Source organism: Saimiri boliviensis, chromosome X (genome assembly GCF_048565385.1).
Source record: "Saimiri boliviensis isolate mSaiBol1 chromosome X, mSaiBol1.pri, whole genome shotgun sequence".
NCBI classification, from domain to species: domain Eukaryota; kingdom Metazoa; phylum Chordata; class Mammalia; order Primates; family Cebidae; genus Saimiri; species Saimiri boliviensis.
The window spans coordinates 118,910,683-118,921,918 of NC_133470.1; positions in this window are offsets into that span (position 1 = coordinate 118,910,683).

Genomic DNA, 11,236 nt, shown 5'->3' on the forward strand with positions numbered 1-11,236 from the left:
AGAAGTTTCTATCACCTTTGAAAGTTGGAGCATTTAACACATAAAATGTAAGATAAATTTTAGATAATATACTTCTGTTTTGGGGGGAGGTTAGGATTATTCCCATTACCATGCTTTGCTTTTCATAAACTGGCTCCTGACTACCTCTTTAGTATCATCTATTCCTATTCCTTGTCTCAAACGCTTACCGTGTATGTCCTTTTCTGTGCGTACACAAACATGCTGTTTCTCACCTCAGTGCCTTTGCTCATGCTATTGCTTCTTCTGGAAATTCCCACCCTCCTCTTCATTTGGCTACTACTCATCCTTTAAAACTCTGCTTGGGTGTCCTCCTCCAGGTCTTTTCACAATAGTTCCTCCTTTATTACAGCGGTCTAGATTTAGATGTCTCTCCTCTGTGTTCCTATGCACCCTATGTTCTTTTCATATTGTGTGAAATTACTTGCTTATCTAGACTACCAGTTCTTTGAAGACAGGGAGATTGTGTTAATTATTCTTGTGTTCCACACATCTAGCACAAAACATAATGCAGAGTAGGCACTCAGTAAATATTTATTAAAAAAATTTACTCAGACAAGTAATCTAATGACTTTGCTGCCAAAAAAAAAAAAAAAAAAAAAAAAAAAAGGAAAGGACACCTGGTCTATAATTTACTCTCAAAGACTCATGAGATCCAAGAGCATATTTTCTCTTCTTTGGGCCCCTATTTATTAACTGATGAACAAATTATGTTTGTGTATTATTGATTTGAAACTTGAAAGAAGTATAGAAGTTGTATGGGCAAAAGAGAGAGGGAACTATGTAAACTCAATCACAAGGATATGAGTGAGCATTGTGTGGGAAAACAGAAGAAGATTGCTCATTATTGGAGTAATAAAAAATAAGGAGAGGGAGAGAAAGCATGACGATTCATCTGCCTGGCAATCTACGCCTAAGCCATGGTCTGAAAGGCAATAGTAAAATTATTGTTAACTTGGGCATGACACATGGGAAGCTCTGCTTTAGCTGTGCAAAGGCACCTCAACATTACAATTAACGACCCACATGCATTACATTGTTCAATGGGGGACTTTTAAACATGGGCCGTCACTGCTAGGACACACACAACAATAGCCATGAGCCTGATTTTCTTTTGTTTGTTTGTTTAAAAACAAAAAGAAAGCATTGTCAGAAATTGAGATGGTTTGGTGGTTTGGCTCTGTGTTCCCACACAAATCTCATCTCCAATTGTGATTCCTGCATGTCAAGAGAGGGACCTGGTGGGAGATGATTGGATCATGAAAGCAATTTCCCCCATGCTGTTCTGGTGATAGGCAGGGAGTTCTCATGAGATCTGATGGTTTAAAAAGTGGCAGTTTCCCCTTTCTCTCTCTTTCTGTCTGTCTCTGTCTGTCTCTCTCTCTCTCTCTCTCTCTCTCTCTCTCTCTCTCTCTCTCTATCTCTCTCTCTCTCTCTCGCCACCTTGTGAAGAAGGTGCTTTTTCTTTTTCCCCCTCCACCATGATTACGAGTTTCCTGAGGCCTCCCCAGCCATGTGGAACTATGAGTCAGTTAAACCACTTATTTATAAATTATCCAGTCTCAGGTAATATCTTTATAGCAGTGTGAAAACAGACTAATACAGCAATTGAAAGATTTAGTTAGTAATAAATTAGTAGCAGCCAAAGGTCAGCTCATAACTGTGATTTTGTCCAGGAAACAAAGTTAAAATAAAAATTGATCCAACAGTTACATCCCATATTCTTCTTCTTTCTCACTAAAATTATGTCATTAACCATGGAAGTTGTCTTCAGTCTCATATTTAAGGTCATGGACACCCCAATTACCCTGCTTTGATTATATGAATATAACAAATTATCCATCACATGTACCCCAAAATATATACATCAAATATGTAGTATAAAAATAAAAGAGAAGGCATTTGAACATTTTCATGAAACCTAATGCCTTATTGAGCAAGAACATTATTTTTTAGCCCTCTCCTGAAACAACTCTTTTAAACTTCACCAGCTGAAAGTGTGAAAGAATGAAGAAGAAAGACTAGTTGGTCTACAGTAAAAATAAATAATATAAATTCCTATCTTAGTAAATGTAAATACATGAATTAAGCATCTGAAGTTTATGGTTTCAGACATTAACCACTTTACTATAAATCAGACTCTACCCATAGTCAAAACATTAGTAAGCTTTTCTCGAAAAGGTTCCTATAATTCTAAGAAGCAAGACTTACTTAAGAAAGAAAATTTTGTTGTCAGCCAAAGAAGTCATGATTCTCTAGCAGTATCAACTAGTGAATTGACAGAGAACACACATCTTGCTTTCTACAGAATATAAAGGACAACATGCTATAGAATCTTGAAAGAAAATAATAACTCCTGATGTATAATTTCATATTGGTTGTTTCTAAACAGGAAAAGTTAATTTGTTAATTTTGTTTTTGTTACATTGCCTGTAGCATAACATAGCACTTTAAGTATAAACTTTATATTGAAGTGTAACATGCATAATAAAAATGCACAAATTATAAATATACAACTTCATGATTTTTCACAAACTTAACACTCCCATGCAATTAGCAGTAAGTTCAGAAAACATTACCAGAACCTCAGAAGACCTCTTATTACCCTCCCCACTATCTTGAGTTTTAACACCATACATTAGTTTTGCCAGTGTTTGAACTTTTTTTTTTTTTTTTTTTTTTTTTTTTTTTTTTTTTTTGAGACGGAGTTTCGCTCTTGTTACCCAGGCTGGAGTGCAATGGCGCGATCTCGGCTCACCGCAACCTCCGCCTCCTGGGTTCAGGCAATTCTCCTGCCTCAGCCTCCTGAGTAGCTGGGATTACAGGCACGCGCCACCATGCCCAGCTAATTTTTTGTATTTTTAGTAGAGACGGGGTTTCACCATGTTGACCAGGATGGTCTCGATCTCTTGACCTCGTGATCCACCCGCCTCGGCCTCCCAAAGTGCTGGGATTACAGGCTTGAGCCACCGCGCCCGGCCTGAACTTTTAACAAGTGGAATATTGTAGTATATACACTTTTGTATCTGACATCTTTGACTCAATCTTATCTTTTAGAGGGTCTTCCACACTGTTACATGTACCTGTAGTTCATCTATTATCATTCTGTATCATATTATAATGTGTGAATATGCTACTATACAATAAATACTAAATTCACTTAACCATTTTACTGATGAACATTTGAGATGTTTCCAGATTAGAGCTATTTTGAATAGTCCTGCTTTATATTTAGGCAAAACCCTTTCTCTACTAAAAATACAAAAAATTAGCTGGGCATGGTGGCAGATGCCTGTAATCCCAGCTACTTGGAAGACTGAGGCAGGAGAATCACTTAAACCTGGGAGGCAGAGGTCACAGTGAGCAGAGATCATGCCACTGCACTCCTGGCTGGGCAACACAAGAAAAACTTCTCCAACAGACAAACAAACAAAACAAAGAAACAAAAATCCTTGCTCATACATAAGAAATAAATCCTTATTCATTCAAGTTTTATCATGAGATTGCAGCAATTCAGTTACATCTTCAGGCTGTACTTCTAATTCTAGTTCTCTTGCTATTTTCACCACATTTGCAATTACTTCCACCACTGACATCTTGAATTCCTCAAAGTCATCTCTGAGGGTTGGAATCAACTTCTTCCAAACTCTTGTTAATATTGGTATTTTGAACTTCTCCCATGAATCATGAGTGTTCTTAATGGCATCTAGAATGCTAAATCCTTCCCAGAAGCTTTTCACTTTACCTTGCCTAGATTCATCAGAGGAATCACTGTCTATGGCAGTTATAGTTTTACAAAATATATTTGTTAAATAATAAGACTTGAAAGTCAAAATCACTCCTTGATGTATGAACTGCAGAATGGATGCTGTGTTAGCAGGCATGAAGAGAACATTAATCTCCTTGCTTTACTGGATGACCAGGTACTTTGTTAGTGAGCAGTCATGTTTCTAAAGGAAAATTTTTTTCTGAGCAGTAGGTCTTAACAGTGGACTTAAAATATTCAGTAAACTCTTTGGTAAACAGATGTGCTGTCATCCAGACTTTGTTGTTCCATTTATAGAACACAGAATAGATTTAGCATAATTCTTAAGGACCTTAGGATTTTCAGAATGGTAACTGTGCATTAGCTTCAACTTAGAGTCACCAGCCATATTAGCCCCCTACCGAGAGAGTCAGTCTGTCATTTGAAGCTTTGAAGTCAGGTATTGACTTCTCTAGCTATGAAAGTCTTAGATAGCATCTTTTTCCAACAGAAGTCTGGTTTGTCTACACTGAAAATTTGTTATTTAATGTAGCCACCTTCATCAATAATCTTAGCTAAATCTTTGGCATGACTTGCTATAGCTTCTATATCAGTACTTGTTGCTTCACCTTGCACTTTCCTGTTATGGAGATGGCTTCATCCCTTCAAAGTCATAAACAAGGTCTGATAGCATCACATTTTTCTGCTGCAGCTTCCGCACTTCTCTCAGCCTTCATAGAACTGAAAAGAGTTAGGATCTTGCTCCAAATTAGGCTTTGGCTGAAGGGAATGTTGTGGCTTGTTTGGTCTACTATCCAGACCACTAAAACTTTCTCCATGTCAGTAATAATGCTGTTTCACTTTCTTATCATTCATGTGTTGATTGGAATAGCACTTTTAACTTCCTTCAAGAACTTTTCATTTTGCATTAACAACTTGGTTATTTGGCACAAGATGCCTAGCATTCAGCCTCTCTCTGCTTTCAACAATCCTTCCTCAGTGAGCTCAATCATTACTGGCTTTTTAAATTTAAAGTGAGAGATGTGAGACTCTTCCTTTCACTTGAACATTTGTATGTCATTTCAGGGTTATTAACTGGCCTAATTTCAACACTGTAGTATTTCAGGAAATAGCTCCAAGGAGAAGGAGAGACATGGGGAACAGCTGGCCAGTGGAGCAGTCAGAATACACACAACAGTTTACCATCTTATATGAACATAGTTGAGTTCACGGCACGTCAAAACAATTATAATGTTAACATCAAACATGACCAGTCATAGATTACCAAAAGATATAAGAAGAATAAAAACGTTTGAAATATTGTGAGAGTTAGCCACATGTGACACACAGGTACAAAGTGAACACCTGCTGTTGGATAAATGGCACCAATAAACTTGCTCAAACCAGGGTTGCCATAAACCCATAATTTTTAAAAAGTGCAATATCTGCCAGAACAATAAAAGTTAAGTTCAATAAAATGAGGCTCTGCTTGTACTTAGACTTCACCTTTGGCATACTGGAATTCCTCCTTTTAAATGCACTGCTATAAAATATGCTTGCTACTGGTGTTCATTTACAAAAATAAACTTTGTCAAAACTTTGTATCTTAGCTCTTAAATCCCAGGCGTTTCAAACATTCAAATGCCTACTCTTTCTTACCTCAGGAAAGTCATTCACTTCATATGATCCATGGAATAATTGTTCTTATTAACTTCTTAAAACAAACATAAAGTATAATTTATTATGAACCATAACCTACCTACTAGAGTTCTTTGAAGAGATAAAACAAAAACAATTAAAGAATAGCTATATTTATACTATCTGTGTGCATGTGCAGGCATTTTCAATATATTTTTCTAATTATTAAAGTTTAAGTTGTATCACTACATATTCTAAAGAAATGGAAAATGAAGAGCTATGAACAAAACTAGTCATAAAGTATAGCATTTAAGTCTTGTTTGGCTGAAGTTCTTTAATGTAAGTGATGTGTAGTAGGATGTCTAATATGTGAATAATACAATGCAATTCTTTCTTCTTTCACTACACACAGCAATGTTCTAGCTTCTTTCTAAAACTGACATGTGGAGGGCTATCTAAGGCATCCTTCATTGATTCACTTTCTTTTATTGCTGAATGTCATGGCAACTAATTCATTTCTACTTTATTACTGGCAAACAATATTGTTCCTAACAATAATAATATGACTGCCTCTAACAATAACAACAATAACCACTATTGCCACAATATCAGGTAACCTTTTCTTTTAGTAGCTACCATAAGCCATGTACTTTCTTCTCTATTTCTCAGTTGTTTTTTTATTATTATACTTTAAGTTCTGAGGTACATGTGCAGGTTTGTTACACAGGTATACATGTGCCATGGTGGTTGGCTGCACCCATCAACCTGCCATCTATATTAGATATTTCTCCTAATGCTATCCCTCCCACTGCTCCCCACCCTCCAAAAGACCTCAGTGTGCGATGTTCGCCTTCCTGTGATGTTCATGAGTTCTCATTGTTTAACTCCCATCTATGAGTGAGAACATGTGGTATTTGGTTTTCGGTTCCCCATCAAAAAGTGGGCAAAGGATGTGAACAGATACTTCTCAAAAGAAGACATTTATGCAGCCAACAGACATATGAAAAAATGCTCGTCATTACTGGTCATTAGAGAAATGCAAATCAAAACCACAATAAGATACCATCTCACACCACTTAGAATGGTGATCGTTAAAAAGTCAGGAAACAACACATGCTGGAGAGGATGTGTAGAAATAGGAACGCTTTTACACTGTTGGTGGGAGTGTAAATTCAACCATTGTGGAAGACAATGTGGCGATTCCTCAAAGATTCAGAACTGGAAGTATCATTTGACCCAGCAGTCCCATTACTGGGTATATACCCAAAGATTATAAACCATCTGTTATGAAGATGCATACACATATATGTTCATTGTGGCACTGTTCACAATAGCAAAGACTTGGAACCAACACAATGCCCATCAGTGATAGACTGGATAAAGAAAATGTGGCACATATACACCATGGAATACTATGCAGCCATAAAAAACGAAGAATTCATGTCCTTTGCAGGAACATAGATGAAACTGGAAACCATCATTCTCTGCCATGTACTTTATGCATGTTATTTCTAATCTTCAAAACAACTCTACCAAGAAAGTACTATTATTATCCCCATTTTTACAGACTAATAAATAGGCAGAGATAGGTGACATAGCTTGTCCAAGGTCATAGGGCTGGAACATATAGGGCAGGTGTCCCCAAACTTTTTACACAGGGGGCCAGTTCACTGTCCCTCAGACCATTGGAGGGCCGCCACATACTGTGCTCCTCTCACTGACCACCAATGAAAGAGATGCCCCTTCCTGAAGTGCGGCAGGGGCCCAGATAAATGGCCTCAGGGGGCCACATGCAGCCCGCGGGCCGTAGTTTGGGGACGCCTGATATAGGGGCTGGTATTCAAACCGAGTTCTATTAACAAAACCTGAGCTTTTTCCAGTACTTATGCTATAGTATAGCGCCTCTCCTTTCCATCTCAGCCTTTCTCAATTATTCTATTAAATCACCTTCCCTCTTAGTATTCCTGTCTCCTGCTTACTTCTATTTCTCTTTCCTCTACCTCATGTCATACTTTCACCCAGTCCTTCTGAACTGTTTTCCTTTTCTTGGAAGTCGTCCTTCCTTTCACCTTTCCCCTCTTAACCCGTTTCTTTTAAAAACACAAACAAAGGGCTAATTAGTATTAATTACCAGCCTGAAAAGAACACCTTAACACCTGCTAGATATGTCACTGCTCCAAATTGTGGCTCCCTCTCAGGAGACTGCTGAAGAGAGGAGGGTTGGTTCTGTGCATAAGCCAATTGGATCAGTTTCATAGAATTTTCGACTGACAATCAAATATCAGTTTATGAAATTAGCACCAGGACCTCCATCAATATCCATGGAAGGGAGGACTCATAAATAATGAAGTAGAATCCAGCTGTATAGTCAATATTATTATAGTTATTAACATCAGTGGGATGCAGCAATCAGTTACTGGTGGTCAAGCCCATGTCCTGTGTTGTTGAAATATTGTTGTTTTCAGGCTTAGGAGTGGTGATACACCTGTCTTGTAATTACACAACAGCAGCTAATGCCTCAGTGTGGGTTAAAGTCTGACTCATTTGTTTAGATCATTTTTGTCTGGAAATGAAGGGAGCTATGTGACTAAAAGTTACCAGGAAATAATGAAAAAATACAGAAAAAAATTAAACAGTACCTCTTACATAGTATCTTTCCATTAAATCATTTTACCAGCTTGAATTGCTACTTATAATCAGGTATAACAAGTGAAATAGGTACAGTATGTCCAGTGTTTTTTGTTAAGTAGTTCAGAAAAAAACACTCACATTGCTGTTACATAACTTCTTGATGCAAAAAAAAAAAAAAATGTGGTAGATACAGTTAAATAGCAATGTTTTCTGACGTAGGTACTAAATCCTGTTACCTATTCTGACTAGGATACCTTTAGGAAACGAAAAAAAAATTGTATTGATATTCAGTTTATTGAATTGTGATAGGTACAATATGTAATTTTTTCTGAATTACTACCTTTAACCATGATATGTTCAATCTGCATTTCCTGAACCGAAAAACACCTCAGGCATATCCCCTAGCTTTTTGATCACTTTTAGTTATGGAAAAAAATCCAACCCAATTTAAAAAGTATAACCCATTTTAATATTTCAATTCATTGCCAGTTTACTTCTTCCCTTCCCTCAGTAACAGCCAAATTTCAACTCAAGAGATTTGGAGTGGTGATTGACTACAACCTGCACTTTCCTCCTCTCTCTTCAGAGTTGCTTTCTACTCTGCAGGTTTGGAGTTAGAAGGCACTACTGGTATAATCTAAACTCATCTGCCACTGCTTCTCTGGCTATGAATGGTTGATCATCAATGCCCTCTTCATGTCAGGTATCCAAATCATGGGTGCACGTGAGATCTTTTTGAGCAATATAAATGAGTGACTCCCCCTGCACCGTTGTCTGACAATGAGTTTCAACCTCTTCAAAGCTTCCCTCAGCTCCTGCCTCTGGTAGTACACCTCAAAGCCTTTGGCTATTGGGGACAACTTCATCAATTGATAGCCCACTTGGGTAGCATATTGGAAGGAAGAATCAAGCCTGGCTACCTCTGGTGTCATCCATTTGATCAAAGGAAATCACATATATACTTTCTATTACAAATTGGTTATTTAGACTGTTACACTAATATCTCTTTTTCTGCTGTTTTCTCCTGGTGCTCAGTCATAAAGAACAAATAAGATGGTCCACCAGATAAGCAGAGATTAAAGCAAAACTAAACAAAAAGCCAGTGCCCCCTTTTTACCAGGCCCTGAAATTTATGGCAAGTAGTTATCTAGGAGTCGCTTTTACCTTTATAACCTTAATAAATCCTCTGCCTCTTTAAGAGGAAAGTGGGAAACTATAACACTTCATGCATGTAACTTTTTAAAAATACTTTAAGTTCTGGGATACATGTCGAGAATGTGCAGATTTGCTACATAGGTATACACATGCCATGGTGGTATGCTGCACCCATCAACCCATTATCTATCTACATAGGTATTTCTTCTAATGCTATCCCTCCCTTAGTCCCCCACCCCCAGACAGGCCTCCGTGTCTGATGTTCCCCTCCCTGTGTCCTTGTGTTCTCATTGTTCAACTCTCATTTCTAAGTGAGAATATGCAGTGTTTGGTTTTCTGTCCCTGTGTTACTTTGCTGAGAATGATGGTTTCCAGCTTCATCCATGTCCCTACGAAGGACATGAACTCATCCTTTTCTATGGCTGTATAGTATTCCATGGTATATATGTGTCACATTTTCTTATCCAGTCTATTACTGCTGGGCGATTGTATTGGTTCCAAGTTTTTGCTATTATTCAAGACAATGAATAATCAAGTTCTAAAGTGTAAGTACAGATTTAAGTGTTCAGACTATTGTAATAGTTCAGGAGAGCTTCACAGGAAACATCAGATAACCCTTGACCGAAATGATTAGGGCTTATGAGACAAGATAAGCCTAATCAAGTAAGAATGAGTATAAAGCATCACAATAAAGGTCTGATTAGAGCACAGGATCTTGTGGTGGAAGAGGGAGTAAAAGAAATGATTGGCTCGTTGCAGTAGGATTACCAGACTGCAACTTCAGGGAGGAAAGACTTCATCTTGCTCAACACAGTATCACCATTGACTTGAAGAAGGTCTGGAGCATAGCAGGCTCAATACGAATTTGTTGCTTGCTGAGCCTGAGATTAGAAACACCTAAATCTAAATATCATCCTGTAGGTAGGAGGGAGCCTTCAGAGTTATCACAAACAGAATCACTTGAGAATTTTCCAAGGTACCTCTAGCATTATTTTGAACTTTATTATTTATTCAGTGTTCATCCTACACCCTGATTTTATCTGAGGATACCTCATAATAGTTAAGAGTGAAACTGCAGTCCCAGCACATGAAATAAGGCTGAAGAATGACAAAAGCGACACTCATTTCTATTTATTTGGCTGTCATAATTGAATTTTATTAAAGTATTTGTGTTATTTCTTGTGGTTTAAAAATCTAGATTTATATTTATTTGTATAGTTGATGGGACTTTAAGTCAGGATACACTTCTGGAGGGAAATTGGACAACATAAATAAAAAACCTGAAGAATGTTTATACCCTTTGACCTGGTACATCATAATTCTAGGACTCCATCCCTAAACAAACAAAGATCTGAACAAAAATTTAGCTAGAAGGCTACTCATTGTGGTGGTATTTTGAATCAATAAAAACTAGTAGCACTCTGAATGTCTACACATTTTGTGAATGTTTAAGTAAACTTTATATTTTTCACCCAAGAAAATGTCTGTTGCAGAAGAATATATAATAATATGGAAAAAATGCAAACCCAGATACAAATACATTGGAAAATGTCTAGAAGAAATTATGCCAAAATTTGAAACAGTTTTCAGGTAGCGAGATATTTAATAATTTATATTTCCAATCATCATGTGTGTGTTTTATAGTCAGAGAAAAACTATGAGTTCATTTTTTTAGTCTACATTTGATCTTATCTTCTCATCCTTTCTATACAGGGAAAAATGAAAGAGGACAGAGAAATGGAAATGATAAGTCAGTGTAATTGAGAAATATATCAGTAGGCATGTAAGGACTATGTCTAGGTATCTTAAGCCTATTCCTGTAGTAATCTGACAAATTTCTCCCTCATATTTATGTTCTTGTCCCCGTGGGGCTGTCCCTGCAATTAACGACAGAAAAAAAAATGGACAAACACAAAAAATAAAGAAAATGTTCATATCATATGGCTCTATGTTTTTTAATGTCCCAGGGAGGAAAAAGAGTGGTGTATGCACCTCTAAGCCTGAGAATCTCCTAGAATCCCAGTCTAAACTTTTATTCTTCTGTGCCCT